We start from the raw sequence: 18,187 nt of genomic DNA, 5'->3' as shown, positions 1-18,187 counted from the left end.
TATGTGTTGTCTTACCCATTAGATTGTGAGTTCCTTGAGGGCAGGGAATGTCTTTTGCTTTTCTTTATATTTCCAGTCCTTAGCACATTGCCTGGCACATAGTAGGCAATTAACAAATGTTTATTGACTGACTGATCAAAGCATGTAAGTAAAATATGCCTATTGTTATGGATGAATATGAATCTAAATAGAAAAATAAACCTTGTTGGAACTTCAGGACTAAGGCATCATTTGTATCTCAGCTAATTTGTATATTCATGTTTTATGACTAAAGAAGGTAAAATTAAGAAAATGAGAAGTAGTAAAAATTTGGAGACTGAAGTGTGGTTTAAAAAAAAGACTATCAATTTGACTGGAGAATGTTGTATCATTGTAACTTTTTAAGTAAAAGATGAATTTGGAGGTTCTCATTAAAGCAAAAGAACACATAGCCAGAGGATAAATGTAGAATGAAGGAAGAGTTGAAAACACAGAAGGGGGCTATAAATCTACTCCATTATAGCTATGGGACAGTTCACTGCTGTCTGACAGAGAGCTTCAGCTGAGAGGTTTCTGACTGGTCAGAGAACTGACATCATTGGCCAAGAGCTCCATCCACACCTATTGCCCTGCAGTGCCATCTAGAGGTGAAGGGTGAATTTTTTCAAAAGGGCTAGTAGGTTTCTGTTGCTACCTCTAAACTCATGAAGGAAAAAGAAGGGTAAAGAGTGGTTTAAAAAGTAATCCTGAACTGTGTTGCTGTGAACTCCATTGTGATTGGACAACATTACACCTAGATGAGTGACTAAGTGGCTGGTCTGGTCTGTATAGCCAAGAAAGTCAGTTTGATGAGCTTTGCAATTTTTCTGGCTAAAGATAATTGCTATTCATATAAAGCTAAAAGGTTCATTGAAAAAACTTAAAAAAACTATGTTAAAGCAAACATGGGAATAGTCAAGCAAAGAAGAGAAGCAGTTTTCTGTGGTATTCTGAATGGACCAATAGCACTGAAGCCCACAGTCTAAAGTTTGAGTTACCCTAAATGCTTCAGTTTTCCTCCTTTATGGGTTTCCATGTCAGATTCCTGTAAATATGTGCTCACTCTTCACATACTTATGGAGTACATTGGTGGAAGAGTGTCATTTATGTTTATGTGTATATTGTGATGTATTTTTATTTATGTATTTGATTTACCATATTAGCATTTATAATTATATAGTATATATAATATATGTATATGTGTATGTATATATATATTATATGTATATATATACATATATATATATAACTATAGATATACTGTCTGATAGATATTATCTTCACCAAAGGGATCTTCACCAAACAGGCTGTAGTTCTTATTATGGGCAGGAGGCAGAGCAAGACAGAATGGTGTTAAAAAGAGTTCTGCTGACCTATGATGGATGGAACAAATTTGTTGGGTATTGCCAAGGCTTTAACAACCTGGCTGCACTTGTCCTAGAAGTGATGGAAAGCAATGAAGACGATATACTGAAAATCATGATTTACCTCACTGAAAAGGTACCTCCAGGAAGCTACTTTGTTAATGATCTCCAGGCCTTATCTGAGGTCGTGGTAGTCTTCAGAGATCACTTGAGAATGAAACTTGCTGAATTATCCTAGCACCTGGATAATCTTCAGAGATCTTTAAACAGGGAAGGAGGAGGTAAATATGAACCCCCACTTACAAATGTCTTGTATTTTTTTTTTCTGGGAGACCATAAGTTGTCTCTACTTAATCTGTAATTTTTTTTTAAGTTGACATTCTGCTTGTATAGAAACCATATATTCCTTTAACATCATTACATTTTGCTTTTCTTCTTCTAGACTATTCTTAACTTCCTCATATTTTTATTCCCAATCAATTTATCTTTGTGTGTGTGTGTGTGTGTGTGTTTGTTTTTTGGTGAGGGTTGCCACCATAAATTCAAGTGTTTCTATTCTGACTATTATTTTTGCCGTGTAGTCCATAAATTTTACTTTCAGGATTATTATTTCTTTCTGGAATCATTTGTGTTTCTCTGATTTCTTAGAAATCTTCAGGGTTCTCTGTCTCATCAGATCTTATTTCAATTCCCTTTGTCTTGCAATATTTATTAAGAGATGTTTAGATTTCCTGGAGGCCATCTTCCTTCCATTTTAACATCTTCTCTGTTGGTTTATCTGTTTGTTCTTGAGGTTCTTAACTGTTTTCTTCATCCTGAGATCTTTTGGCAATTTTAGTCTTTTCTCCTCACATTCCCCCGTTGTTTACTTCCTGACTCCTTCTGTTTTGATGCCAAGGGGTTGAATCTCAAAGCTATCTCAGCTTTAACCAACATTGCGGAATTTACTTTTCATGGGCATTGGTCTCTGCTCCATGTGACTTCTGGAGACAGAAGTTCCCACAGATGGATACAAATCTCCTTTCCTTCAGGTCTTTTGTAGGAACCCTTCCCGCTCATCCCCCACCCTGTCCACGTTCCTTCCGTTCTTTAATTCTCTGGCTTAGTGCTATTACAACTCCAGTCAGAGTACACTTCTGTTTCCCTATTCTTCCCTTTTTTTCACAAAAGTGAGTTGACAGCAGAACTGAGTTTTGTTTACTTATTGCCCCAAATGATGGGGTGATAGCAGGGGCAAAGCACGCTAGCAAGCACTACAATAACAGTAAGGAAATTGCAGAGTGCATACCAGAGCACAAGCTTTTGGATCATGTTATTTCACCTTGCTAGAGAGTGGAGGGTGTTGGGGGAGGGGTTTATGAATGATCATGTTAAAAATTAAGGATTAGCCTTCTCTGCTACCAGGTTGTCACCTCATTAGACTTCTTGACATCTTAGCCTGTGGAGACAGCTACAATCACTTTACCTCTTGCACCTGCTACTTTTCTTCACTTTCAACTCCTCATTGGCTTTTTTTCTTCTCTCCTTTCAAGTGCGGAGATTATTCAACTTGGCAGAGAAAGTGGAAACAAAAGTTAAGAAGCTCTGTCTTTCTATTATCTATCACATATATTTTAAGCAGTGGCCATATCCATTCTTTGATACCCCTCTTCAAAGCATCTGTTTTATAATGGATAAACTGCTGGCCTCAGAGTCAGAAAAGACCTAGGTTCAAATCTTACCTCAGATACATACTGGCTGTGTTACTCTGTCCAAGTAATTTAATCTCTCAGCACCAATAAAGGAAAAGGACTACATAGCTTCTATGATCCCTCCCAGCTCTAAGATGTAAGATCTTTCCCCCAACATATTTATAATGTTAGATTGCATCAAGTGTTCTCTAAATTGATAGATGCAGCTCATGTATGACATGGATAGATAGTCTGGGATCTCTCCTATCTCTTCAGAGAGTAGGAGGAAGGCTATGCCTTTACCAGCACACTAACTGTGGGGAGGCAGGCAAGGTTTATCATTCCTGAGGCTGGGCAAGTTCTTTTTCATACAGCAAGAGGAATATTAGCCTAGAATTAAATCATCTGCCACCTCTCAAATATCTCTGGTCTGAGGGCATGAGTCCTAAGCTCAAAAGGAAAGTCATTTCTCTGATCATCCTAGAGAGAGGGTAGTCTTTATCTTATGTTCACCAGTTTATCCCTCTCCAAATGTTGGTTACACAAAAAGACCATCAGATATAGCAAGTAGTGAGTAAAGCCACTTAACCAAATAAAGCAAAAAGCAGAGATTGAAACTCTACAATTAAGAACATACTAGAATATATACAAAATTAAATGAGCCCTTTAGTATGGAGCAAATTAAGATCTAAGCTCCAATGAAGAGAGAGAAAATAATCTCTCTTACAAAAGATCCACTCTCTCCAGTCTGTAGAATTACAACCTTTGTAGATCAGGGGCTGGATTGCCATACACTTCCACAGCTTAAAAGGCTGCAGTCTACCATTCTTTCTTTTTCTTTTTACCACCTCCCTAAAGTTCCTTTCTTCACGTGTCTCCAAAAGATTTTCTGAAACCTGACCAGTTCTTATAGCAGTTACATAGTATTATACTCTGCACTTTCTCTTTCAATTGAGAGTCATATCTTCCTTCTTGTACTCAGCATGTAAAATTTTACCAGACATTGAGGAAAGCCAGGTTACATATATCAGTACTAGCATTTTTTGAATTATCCTTATCCACACCAGCCTCAACATAATTTGGGCTTTAGTAATGACACAATTCTTATAGAACTATGTCATACTGAGTACTATCATACTCAGTTACTTGTCCTTTATAAATATTTTAAAAAATATATTTTTGTAATTAATCTTTTTAAATTTTAAATTAAATTATATTTTCCATTTTAAATTATTTCCCTCCTACCTCCCCTCTCCCACCTAAAGAGAAAGCAAGAAAAATAAAGCCCATTACAAATAGCGTATCTTTTAAAAATAAAAATTGGTCAAAGATTTATGTATGAATTGACATCATCCCCTTAAGTCAGCATCCTCTTTTGCTCCTCATTAGAATTATTTCTCTGTGTGGTTTCAAAATTTCATTCTTAAGAGCTTTCCATCCATCTGGGTCTACTCTTGTTGAACTTTATGTAATAGGCTCTTACTCATCCTTTCTCTGAGCCATTTAAAATCAGTCTTTCCTTAGCATGCCTTTTTGACTATGTCTGGTTTTCCTCTCCTCTATCATAAACTTTAAGATGGAGTACACACTTCTCCCAAAGTTCTCATCATTTCTACTTCAATAACTAGTTCTTCTTTGTTGATAAGAATCTGTTCCAAGATAAGAGTTCTTCTCATCAGTTCTCTAACCATTTGAAAAATGAAATAAAAAAAAACAAACTAGTAATAAAAATAACAATTTGCTGACATTTTTGTATTGCTTAAAGATTTTTGTAGTACTTTGTATATATTATATCATTTGATCCTCAAATGAGGTAAGTACTATTATAATCCCCACTTTACAGAAGAGGAAACCAATTCTCAGAGAAGCTAAGTGTCTTGTTCATGGTAGCACAACTAGTAAATATCAGAGTTTGGGGCAGCTAGGTGGCACAGTGGATAGAGTGGCAGTCCTGGAATCAGGAAGACTCATCTTCGTGAGTTCAAATCTGGTCTCAGACACTTACTAGCTCTGTGACCCTGGGCAAGTCACTTAAACTGTTTTGCCTCAATTTCTTCATCTAGAAAATGAGCTGGAGAAGAAAATGGAAAACCACTCCAGTTTTTTTTCCAAGAAAACCCCAAAATGGGGTCATGAAGAGTTGGGCATGACTGAAGCAACTGAACAACAATAATATATCAGAGTTAAAATTTGAATATTGATCTCTCCTGACTCCAAGTCCAGCATTATCTATACTATAGCATGCTTGTCTCAAGCCAAGAAATGATTACATTTTCTACTTTTGGAAGAGATATAGCTCTGGTGGTGTCTGGATAATTGAAAACTTCTATCATCACTATATCATGTTTCCATTTCAGGCTTGTCATCTGTTTTCTTAACTTTTAATCTAATTTTTCTTTCTCTCCCTATAGACTGTCACATAACTAGACAGCAATATCACTTTATTTCTGCTTCTGCTATCTTCAGCCAAATTCTCTTGACCATAATTCTCTCCTCTGGTTTTTAGATTTACAATTGAAACTTACCTAGTCCTTTTATCTATTCTGATTCTTTTGAATAAGGTATATTTTTCCATTGCCATATTCATGTGTCCCATCCTACCAACTTTTGGTAATATATGTGACATCAAATTTGCCTCTTCACATTACTTTATACATTTGAGAGTAGACATCTGAGGTTACTGGTTTTATTGCTAGTTCCTTTCTTGGAATTTTTCTCCTGTAATAACATTACCATCTTTATGTTATTCTTATTCTATTGAAGGTATTCTCCATAGTCTTTAGTTGGGTATTGATACAAAGTCAGTAGAGTGTATAAAGGAAAATAAAGTCCCGTAATACTGAAAAGGGTAAATTGGCTTTTAATGACTTTTAATACAAAACAGAGGAGTCCGTGTTTGATTCTGTGTAGAACAGTGAATCACTATAGCTTATCAATTAGGGGAACAACATTCAAATTTGTGCTTTAGTAAAATTAGGTCAGCTAGCTGGCACAGTGGATAGAGCAGCAGGACTGGAGTCAGGAAGACTCATCTTCCTGACTTCAAATCCAACCTCAGGCTCTCACTAGCTGTGTGGTCCAGGGCAAGTCACTTAACTCTGCTTCAGTTTTTCATTCGTAAAATGAGCTGGAGAAGGAACGGTAAACCATTCCAGGATTTTTGCCAAGAAAATTCTTACTGCTGTCATGAAGAGTTGGACACAACTAAAATGACTGAACAACAACAACAACAACAAAATCAGTCTAAATGAATAAATGAAGAAGCATTTAGTGAACACTTATTATGTGTCATGCAGCACTACACTATGTGCTGGAGGTACAAATATAGTCCTTCCCTTCAAGGAACTTACATTCTAAGAAAGGAAGACAATACATATAAGGAAGGGATGGCCAGGAAGGATGATTTGGTCTGGAAAGTCACTGGGATGGTGAGGAGAACCATAGAGCATTTGATTGACATGACCCTTCAAAAAATGGTAACTTCTTTTGACTATTGTTCCAAGATCTAGAGATGGCAAGGAGGGGAGGAAGTAGAGAGGAATGTGGGTGATGAAATGATGTAAAAATAGTTGGGGAGCAATAGGCATCATGGTGGATCTCAGTTGGTCCTAGTTATGGAGGGCTCTGACAGCAGGACCCAAGGGCAGAAACTGGAGACTGAAGTGCAAGGCAAGTGTGGGTTGGATGCCTCGTAGAGCAGAAAGACTTGAAAGGGGAGGTCAGACAGGAGGTTATACAATAGTTCAGACAATGTATGATGATGGCCAAAACTACAGTGGTGGCTATATGAGTAGAGAAAAAGGGTTGGATTCAAGAAAGATGGAGGCAGAAATTAGACTTGGTGATTGATTGGGTGAGCGAGAGTGAGAAAATGAGGATGATACCAAGGTTTCAAATTTAGGTGACTAGAAGAATGATGGTATTCTCAACAGAGATAGGGAATTTCAGACTTAAGGGTTGGAGTCAAGATGGTAAAGTAAAGCCAGCATTTTTTCCGACCTTTCCCAACACACTTATTCTCCAACAACTTAAAAAGTGCATCAAGTTGAATTTATTTTTTTGGAGAGGGGTAGGGGAGGCAATCAGAGTAAAGTGGCTTGCCCAGGGTCACACAGCTAGTAAGTGTCTGAGGCAGGATTTGAACTCAAGTCCTCCTGATTCCAGGGCCACTGCTCTATACGCTGGACCTCCTAACTTCTCCTTAAAAAGTGCATCAAGCCAAATTCTGAGTGGGAAACCCAACAAAAAGTTAGATTGAATAATTTTTGCAGACCAGGGCAACTAAAGAAGACAAAAGGAAAAGTCTGTGAACACTGGAGTGGGTGTTGACTGGGAGCACAGAGCAGAGGAAGTGGCACTGACTATGGGCTGTGGCTGAGGTAGCAGTGGTAGGGAGCAGCCTAGCACTAAAGGATGGTAAGGGGATCATTATAAAGAGATTCCAGGGGATCATTGTACTAGCACTGGTTACAGGATCAGGTGCATTTGGCAGCTATGTTGTCCATTACCCAATTTGAGGTTGCAGTTCCAGGGTAGAGAGGAGTAGTTGCATTCACAAAGGAGCAAGGGCCTTACCTGTATAAGGGACAGAGCTCAGACTAGAAGGACCATGTCCAGACCTCTCCCCTAATCAAACCATTTTGGAAGCATCACAATCTTACAGGCCTCCACTGAGCTGTGAAAACAGCAGCAGAACATAAAAGACAGAAGCTCAGGTCAGACCCCTGCCCCCAGAGGTGAACAGAGTCCAACTCTAACATGAAGTTCAAAGTCAAGAAGTATGCTGGAAAGATGAGGAAACAACAACAAAAGAATCTAGCCATAAACACTACTATGTGGCAGGGAAGCTCAAGACACAAAATCAGAAGAAAAGTATTTGAAAATATGTAAAAGCAAAGCCTCAAAGAACAATGCAGATTAGACACAGGCCTAATAAGAATTCCTATAATAGGAGCAGCAGAGGAAAAAAATTGGGAAAAAATGGGAGCTATGCAAGAAAAGTATGAAAAGAGAATTAATAGATAAAAAGGGCAAAAAATAGTAAAGAAAAAAAAAACCTTAAAAATCAGAATTGGCCAAATGGTAAAAGAGATACAAAACCTCACTAAAGAAAATGAGTTCTTAAAAATTAAAATTGGTCAAGTGGAAACTAATGACACCATAAAACAAAAACAAAACATTCCAGAAATAAGAAATGTCAGAAAAGTGGTGAGTTTGGAGAAAAAGATATTAAATTTTCTTTTGGCCATATTGATTTTAAAATGTTAGGGATATTCACTTTGAAATGTTTCACAGAAGGCTAATGGTATAGGAATAAAGCCTAAGAGACAGATTAGGGCTGGATATAAATCTGAATCATGTACATAGAAATAATTAAATTCATATAAGATGATGAGGTTAGCAAGAAAGAGAAAAGAGAAGAGGGCCCAGGATAGATTCTTGGACTACACATAGAATGAGGGAGCATGTTATGGATGAGAAACCAACAAAAATAGACTGAGAAAAGTCAGGTAGAAAAAAAATCACCCAAGGTGATTCCCCAGAGGACAGACTTCTAGGGACAACACAGTGGGTAATCCTAATACTGCAGCTCATGGGCCCCACAAGGGTACTTGTTATTAATAATCAGACAGTAAACCAATTAGATTCAGGCTTTAGTTATCATTCTTTCTCACCACACAAATATGCTTGTGTGGTGTGATCAGTGAATGAAAGGAAGTTGGAACAATTGTGCCTTGGACAAATACTTCTGTCAGTGTGAATAGGCAGTATGGAAAAGGAGGGAAGAGTCACAGAACATGCTGTCTTGGTAGGTGTGCAGAAGGCAATGGTCCCCGACTCCTTCCACCCTTCTTCTTGAGGGAGCTTTGAGTCTGGCTTCTGAATCATGGGATTGATAAGAAAGAAGACAAAAGGAGATGAAAGAAGTCAGAATACTTCATTATGCATTAGCATAATCTCTTTATAAAATTCCTGTGTTATGAGTGAAGAAGGCAGATGGCACCTGGCACAGGGGAATTGAAAATCACAAACACCATGATAATTGTACCTGATCCTGTCAATATTATAGGCTAGTTATCCCAGGCCCAGGGAGAGTGATATGGGTTTATCAACATTTGCCAGTGTTCATTTCTCTATTCCTGTATTGAGATTGGTGAAGTATAGTTTGTTTTCACTTGGTGAGGAGTCCAATGTATCTTCATCACCCTTCCCCAAGGTTATGTGAAAAGGCTTGCCTTCCTGAGAGCATTAATGTGCAGCTCTACACTGATGACAATGTTAACTGGGCCAGATGAGGACATACTAGCAGAGTCCCTAGATTGGATAGTGGCTCAGATGAGGTACCCTAAGAAAAATTAAGGATTCGGCCTAGTCAGTCAAATTTTGGGGAATACACTGGGTGGGGAAAATACGGAGGATTCCAGGCACAGTCCAGAATAAGTTGACACTTGTTTCCTCATGATATAAGAAAGAAGCCCAGCGACTTTTTGAACTCTTCAGGTTTTGGAAAACCAACATTTCCCACCTGGGTATCTTGACCCTCACTTATCAAGTCACTTGCAAGTCTGTCTCTTTCAAGAGGGTCCCAGAACAGGCTATATCACTAGAAGATCTAAAGAAGGCTATCCAGAATTCTCTCCTCTTGCACCCTTATGACCCTACAAAGTTAATTTTTCTGAAGGTCCATAAAGACCAGGCCGAGTGGAGCCTTTGGCAGACATCAAGGGGTGGACAGTATAAGCCACTCTTAGGTTTCTGGAGCTCCAAGTTCTCCAGAGCATCCATTTACTATACCACTTTTGAAAAACAACAACAGCAACACCACCACCACCAACAACAACAGTTTCTTGCCTGTTTCTGGGCCCTAACTGAAACTGAACTGATGACACAAGTTTATATAATCACCTTTGTCCAGAGTTGCCTATTATGGATGATGCAACTTGGTCCCTCTGATAAGATAAGTAAAGCATAGAAGGTTCCTATTATCAAATGGAAAGGGCACATTAAAAATCATATTTGCCTGAGTCCCTCCAGTGTTAGTACCCTTCAGAAACAGGTGGTCACTGTGAAAGAGACTCAAGCCTCCTGTATAGTTCTTAGAACTCTTAACTCTTCTGTTGACACAATTCCTCCTTCCCTTCTTCTCAACCCATAAGGAACTGGCTCCTGAGTGATGTCATTTTGCTGGGTTGACCAATGATTCCATCTGTTATGAGTGGCATGAACAATTGGACTTCAGCAGCCACTCATCCAGTAACAAGGGGATACCTTAGGAAAAGGAAGTATTGGCAAATCCTTCTCGTGGGCTGAGCTCCATGATGCATGACTAGCATGTGAGGGAAAGGGTAGGGAAGATCTTCATCTATATTAATTCCAGTCAATAGGGCTTGGAAAACTCAGGACTGGATAATCAAAGGCTCTCCCCTTTAGGGTCAGGACCAATGGTGGAGTTTTGCTGATAGCTCTCACTGTATTTAGTTATTTGTGGGATGTCATCAACCACAAGAAGCATTCCAAGTTAAATGTCTAGGTTTGGGCCTTAGGAAAAAAAAACCCAGAAGTTGAAGAGTGGACACATTGCGAATATGGACATTGGGGTGTTAATTTCTTACTGTGCTGAGAACAGGACTATATTATCCTCTAACCAAGGACAAGGTGGTTATTCCTGCCTAGCTGGAGTCTTTGTGACAGTCAGAGCACCCATCTGACTCAAATGGCCCCCAACCTATTCCACATTGGCAAAATGGCATTCTCCCATTTCATTGCCCCTGCTAATCAATAGCTTCATTGCTATGCACATAACTTCCTAGATTGTGTGTCCAACCTCCAAGAAACCTTGTCTGTGATATCAGTGCTACCCTAGAAAGGTCCCAGCCCAAACCAATCTTGGTTATTCTTTGGGCCCAGATTGCTCAGAGTGAATGTAAATAGCAATTGTTTCTGTTTTAGCCAGAAACCCTGAGGGTCTTCCCCTCCCAAATTGATTTTTTTCTTCACTAGGTAAAAGAGGTCATTCTTTGCCTCATTTCTTAACCTAGCCTTAATCACTGAATGGACATTGCCTCAGTCAAACTGACTGAGAAAGACCTTAGCTAAAAAGGCCAAGGTCTTTCACTGCACAGAGGCCATCTCCAATCATCCTGATCTATATCTTGTCATTGGCTCCAGATGGCTCCAGAGGAGAAAATGAGGCTGGTCACTTTGCACAGCCCTCCCTCACTTAAATCCAATTCATTTGTAAGTCATGGCATCACCTTTTTGATGTCATGGTCCTCTTGGAGAACGATGGACAAACAACAACCCTAAAAATGAGAAGGGCTCTCTAATACAATTATTTCTTAGATCCAATCTTCAAGAAGACTTTCCTGATAAGAATGAATTGTTTTTTGGATATAGTTCTTGTTGACTGTATCTAGTCCTTCCTTACTCTTTCCTCAGTATGGAGTTGCCTTGGTCTCATAGTCCTTGCTCCCCTCAGAGGTTCCCATATACCTTGGAGACATTGCTCAGGTTCCTCTCAGTAGATAGACTTCCTTTTTCTGGGATAGTTCAGACAACCCTTTCTCAGAAAGGACTTGGGAGGCTGAGGACTGGTGTTGTTGGGAGATGACTTACTTTCTAATATTATGAGAGGGATAAAGTTGTTGCCATATAATTATAGTGGATGCAAATTTACTTGGAAGAAAGAGGAGCCTCTAGCTAACTTGGTGGCAATTTTAAATTATTGTATGGGGGTGAGGGAGGATCCTTATTTAGCTCCCATTGAAGAAGAGTGAAACCCATCTGCATAGTTCTCCAAGGGGGCATGTGACTTTCAGGGAAGGGGTGGTTTTGGTGAGTGAGCCAGGGAATATTGAGTGGGTGGCATCATTGAGAGAATCCTGAGGTATGTAAGAGTTTTATGATCTTTTAGACATTTTACTACAGATGACCCCAAGACATGATGGAGAATTGTTGACTATGCCCAAAGTGTCATCATTGGTGTATGGCCCTCATTTTCTGGTGCTGCTTCAATTTATCATTATACCCTCACAACAAGAGAAGAATCAGTGACTGATTTGGTGTCATCATCTGTTGTATATTCCTTATACTTCTCATGCTGCTCCAGCATCATCATCACCTTGCATTAGGAGACCCACTGTGAACCACAAAAATTTGGCATCACCTACCACATGGGTGAGATTATTGAGATTTGAGGCTTGGATGTTTCAAAGTGGGGAGAAAATACCCAATTCTGGCTTTTGTCTTCCTCCACATTTTTTCTTTCTTTTTCCTTTTGATGACTTTGGGTTGAGGGACTGTTATTCCTCTTCTTTTTCTTTTTCTTTTCCTTTTAGTACTACTAATAACAAGAGAATTGTTCAATAAAAGCCCTTGTAAGCATGTAAATGGTGGAAAATCCCAGAAGATCCTTAGAACTGTGCCATCAGAGGGATGTTATTAGATGGGATTAGGGTTCCTCCATTTTCCTAAAATAAAAATTTATTTTCCCTAAAAGCAAAAATGTGACCCCTGACTTGATTTGCCCCTGCTTCCTTCCATGCAACATCCTGGTTACCTAAGAACATAAAAAATGGCCATCTACATTAGATTTGGAGAGACCATACAAATCTCCATCCCTTGCCATGCTGAACAGATGCATTTAAGTATGGAATACCTAAGTGCTACTCTATTCTTCTTGAATGTCCTTGCTGTGTCAAGGCAAAGTAAAATTTTTGTTAACTGTCCAAGGGCTTACAAGTCCTTCATTTCATACCAATATTGAGCCTGAACCCGAATGAAGAAAGTGCTGTAATTAGGTCTGTCTCTACCATTTTGACCTCCTATTAATGAATATATGGCAATGACTGGAATCTCTTTCAGTTTTTAATCCACAATCCGTGAATAACTGTCACAGATTATACTTGTAGATTTTCCTAACACATCCTCATCATTTTTCTAGCACCCCTTACCTACTCAAGGAAAATCTGAATTCCAAGTTACCCTTCAAATACAACTTAGTCTCACCTCTCTGGGCCTCAGCTTTGTAATCTCTAAAATGAGGGGACTGCCAGAGGACAGCTGAAAAAAAAAACCTCACATCCCTCTCTTTATTGCCAAGGTGGGGGAATATGGCTATGAAGCATTGTGTGAGCTATTAGACATGGTTAATGTGTTAGTTAGTTTTACTGAAACTGCCTTTTCTTTTCCTTTGTTTTTTATCTTCATTACAAAGGCTAGAATGGCAAGTAGAAGAAGTGAAAGGGATATATTCAGAGATGAATGTGATTTTAAAACAAAAGACATAAATAAAAACTAAGATTAAAATTAAAGTAATAAAATGAGGGGGCTGAACTGGATAGTATCAAGGGGCCCTTCCAACTCTAGCTCATTGCACAAACTGCTCTACATTTCTTATATATTCTACATCTATTGAGGGAAGGGACTATATCTTATTTTTCTTAATATCTGTCTCAGTGCCTGTCAGAGTACTTGCTTAATAAATGTTTGCTGAATATTGAGGTTAGAAAGGTTTCCCCCCCCTCTCCCTCTCAAAGCCTTTGGGTGTATTCATTTATTCAACCTGAGGCAGGAAAGAAACCTGCCATCACGGTGCTGAATCAGCAGAAATGAGAAAGCCTTTGTATGGATTTATCTTTGACAAAATTCTTTTTCTCATTTAAACCATATGAACACAACCATGTTTTCTTAATATAGAATCCATAATTCTAGTTCATTGTAACAACTTGCAACAAAGAAGTCATTTTAAAAGAAAATTGTGGAGAAAACCTTTGAAAGTTTGGGGATTCATTATGAAAACTAAAATTGCATTATTTGGATATTTCATATGTATAACACTCTTCTGCTTCCTTATTATAGCTTGCCCTCAGGTGCTCATAACTTACAGTGAATTTAAGTCAATGTATTCCTTCTTGAAAGGGATTAGGGAATGAAAGACTTGATCTTTTATAAAAGGAACTTCATAATCAGTCAGCAGACAAGGGACATGACTTTCCAGGGGGAAATAATGATCTTTATGGAATCCCTGATACCTAATATAGAGGCAGATGGTTGGTGCGGTGGATAGAACACTAAACCTGTAGTCAGGGAATACCTGAGGTCACTTACTAGCTGTGTGACCATTAGCAAATCACTTCACCTCTGTCTGCCTCAGTTTTCTCAACTGCAAATTGGGAATAATAATGACACCTAGCTCACAGGGTCATTGTGAGGATCAAATGAGATAGTATTTGTAAAGTGCATAACACAGTACCTGGAAGGTAGTTGGCCCTTAATAAAGGCTTATTCCCTTCCTTTTTCTCCCTCCCTCCCCCCTGCCCCCCCACAGCTCTGAAATCATGTCATGCAGGTGGCTCCCTGTTCTGACTGTTTATAGAACCAGTCCTGTTTAATTGCCACAATATAGTCCTGACTGAGGGGTGTTTCTGTCTTTATTTGCCAAGAACTGTTGCCAAGTGGGCAGGCTCATATTCGTAGTTCCTTCCTTATTGCCTAGGCCTCATTTCCAGGAAGAAATGGTGGGAGATTTGAAGTGATGTTTTGAGCTGGGAAATGGATAGGTAAGTGTTACATTAATGTTACCTCTGCCATTCATATACTTGCTAAATAGGCAATAGTTTGTAGTATAGTGGAAAGAACATTGGATTTAGGGTAGAGGCAAAGTCTGTCTCTTTTATGAGAATCACTTTATCTTAATGGGTTTCTTTACCTGTAAAATGTGGGGGTTGGCCTAAAAGGGTTTCTTTTAGCTTTAGTGTTTGGTAATGATTTAGCTATTACTCACCATCAAACAATAAGCTTTTATTAGGTACCAGACACTATATGCTAGACATAATGCCAGATCCTGGAGATACAGAAACAAACAGAATTTAACACCTTGTGACAGAATTATCTTTACCTAAAACTTTTAATGGATTCTGAGCCACAAACTTCAATCAGTTTGCCACACAGCCTGACACCCCAAACTTTGACAGGCATATGGATAACACAGGGAAACACAAGCACACCACAAAGCCATCCAGATACCTAGACTCCCCATAACTGTGTTAATTTGCTACAAAGAGGTTTACTTGGCTCTTTTGCTCTTTTCCATGTCAACTCAATTAGCTATCTAGTTGTTATATAATTTAGAAATATAGATAACATATTTAATATATTTAAATACTTATTCTATATAATATAATGCAAATAATATGTTAATATAATATGATTTAATAATATATCTCTATATTTCTAAATTATATAATAGCTAGAGAACTGTTATAGTATCTATTATGTAATTTAGAAATAATAGGACAAACACTTGGATTATCTCTAATATTATATGCTAACTTCAGGCAGGCTCAGAGTGGGAGAGAGACTGCTGAACTCATTAAGGATATTGGCAGCTACTCCAGTCTATCTCTCCTAAACATCAACTCTCCTTCCTCCTTAATTGAGGTAATGCTTAGTACCAGCTGGTACTGTATGAGGTAAATCTCTCAGGATTTTGGACAGTTTGTGACAGATATTCTCAACTAGAGTTCTTTGGCACTCAATAACATCACCAATTAAGCTCAAGGAATGCCTTCTCGGACTTTCCCTCACATTTGATCAGTTATCGAGCCTTGTAATTTCTTCTTTTGGAATTTCTCTCATAGGAGAATGTATTCCTTCCTTTTTCCATTACAACCTCTAGATTATCTTCTTGGACACAGTATTTCCTTTCCCCTGGTTGAGTGTTCGATAAATATTTTTTAGTATTTAAAAATCTTCAGTAGCTTCCTATCACCTATAGGATAAATGCCAAACTTCTTATTTTGGCTTTCAAGGCTTTCCATAGCCCAGGCCCAGACTATCTGTTTTCCTAGTACTCCTAGACACAAACCCTAGATTGCTCCTTGCTCTTTAAACATGCCATACATGCTCCAGCCACCTAGCATTTGCTCACATTGTCCACTCCCCAGCAATGACGTGAAATGCTTTGCACTATCTGTACTTATCTAAATCTTACTCATCCTTTGGAGTCTGATCCCATTTCTACAATGTTCTCTCCTTTCTGAGCTCTTAGAGCAGTCAGTATTGATATTACTCATTTGGTCCTTATTATATCCAGGTTTTCACTGCTAGTTACCTTTTTATACATAAAATTTGTCTCTAATTAGACATTAAGCCACTTAAGGGTTGGGGCCATATCTTATGCACCTCCATATCCTTCAGTGCCCAACATAGTGATTTCTATACACAAAGTAGATGCTTAAGAAATGTTTACTAATCATTTGCTGTTAAATTATCAAAACAAAATGAATTTTCATTCATTTTAACTTTAAAAGACTCAACATGCTATATGTCATGCCTGAGTTATAGGAAGAGGATCAGAAAGCCAAACAAGAATATGGTATCAATCCCAAAGGTGATTGGGTGATCCAAGGCCTGTTGTCCTTTTCACACAGCCTGCTCCCCATCCTCAGGTGGTTTTGAGCCTTGTCTCTTTTCTACGACTCTGAACCTTGACTTTTTTCTGCCTCTGCCAAATGCCACTTTTAAAGGGTAAATTAAAAATCTGTCTCCTTGAGCTCAAGACTCCCTCCAGAGATCACACAGCAGAGTGTGAAGAACAGACTGTATTAGTACAATCTTCCAAACTGCTCTCTTGTCTGTTTTCCTGGTGAGTGTTTAAAAAATTAAAAACATGCCAGGAGAACATTGTGTTTTGGGTAGGAAATTTAAAGGTTGGTAGAAATCTTAAAGGATCTCGAGTGGGAGTGGATATGACATTGTCTTTTGTTTGTTTGAAGGTCTCTGGACTTTTCTATGATCATCACAAATATGAGAGATATTCCCTTGCCCAGGTGCATGGAAGAAGATATAGCTTCATTAGATGTATACACTATTTTTTCCCCTTAAAAATGAGAGTATGAATCCGAGGATCACAAAACTACAAAACCATCTGGGGACTAAATTGGGTGCTTAGAATCTTAAAACAGGAATAGCCCTTAGGGATTATCTAAGCTAATTCATTAATTTAGCCAAAGAGGAAACTGAGGGACCAGAGAGGTTAAACAACTTGCTGTGATTCAGGGGAAAGGGAACTCTTAGAGTTAGGAAGACTTGGGTTCAAATCCTGTCACTGACAACTGACTGTGTGATCCTGGGTGAGGCACCTCTCTATAAATTGCTGAGAAGGTATCAATTTGCATAGACAGAGGACATACCTCATCAAGAATTCTCACTGTCAATGAAATCACAGGCATGGCTAAAAAAAAAAAAAGAACAAGATTATACTGGTAGATCTCAAAACCACATCTGGAAGACTCTCCACATTGGTTATTAAAAACACATCTCATTGCCATGCACTCTTCTGGAATTCCTTTGGGAAAGAGGAGTTCAACTGGCCCCTCCTCTGACTTGATTCAGGGACTTTTAAAGCAAGCATTTTACCTCTGCCTCTTACCCTATCCCTGTTAGGGCAAGGAGATACATGAAAAGGCAGAGAGATTTCTTTGGAACTATGGTTCCAGGCATTTGTCAGACCTAAGGCCTAATGCAGCCAATACTCAGAAGAGAAGATCAATGAGGTTGCTCTCAGCATAATGTGGTGTAGTGAGGGTTGAACAGGATTAATGGGATGGTAGAAGGTGAAGGGTACAGTGTGATCAAATGACCACACTGTTCTCCAATAAAGTGATCAGATAGTCATGACCAAATTCTTCTTGGGAAAGAGAACACAGACGAGGACTGATGAATCAATCCTTTAAAGTCAGTCCTTTAGGGCAGTGGTTTCCAAAGTGGAGGTTGTGACTTCCAAGGGACCATGTTCTTACCCCAGAGGGCATATGATCAACATGTCTTGATCAGAGGGTGGGAAGATGGGTCACAATCCACTCTACCTTCAATAGCCAATGGTGGGGTTTGTCTCTGACAAGCCTTATCTCCCCAAACTTCCTTACTCCACCTGAAGTGGATAAAGCACTAGTCAGGAAGACCTGAGTATAAATCCAGCCTTAGACACTTCAGTAGCTACGTGATCCTGGGCAATTAGCTTAGTTTCCTAAAATGTAAAAAAGGGATAATAACAGTACTTAATTCATAGGGTTGCTATGAAAATTACTGTTCAAGAGAGGGCATTTATGACCTTACCATTACTCAGATACT

General features: G+C 38.7%; 1 pseudogene; it reads left to right on the top strand.

Moving 5' to 3' along the window:
• The first annotated feature begins 1,365 nt into the window (after positions 1-1,365).
• The window catches only part of LOC110193920 (dicarboxylate carrier SLC25A8-like), a 98,050-nt pseudogene continuing 81,228 nt past the window's right edge, over positions 1,366-18,187 (top strand).

This window comes from Phascolarctos cinereus, unplaced genomic scaffold, assembly GCF_003287225.1.
Source record: "Phascolarctos cinereus isolate Bilbo 61053 unplaced genomic scaffold, phaCin_HiC Scaffold_5;HRSCAF=322, whole genome shotgun sequence".
In the NCBI taxonomy this organism is placed as follows: Eukaryota; Metazoa; Chordata; class Mammalia; order Diprotodontia; family Phascolarctidae; genus Phascolarctos; species Phascolarctos cinereus.
The sequence above is the reverse complement of the archived record's forward strand: the minus strand, read 5'-3'. Positions and strand labels throughout refer to the sequence as shown.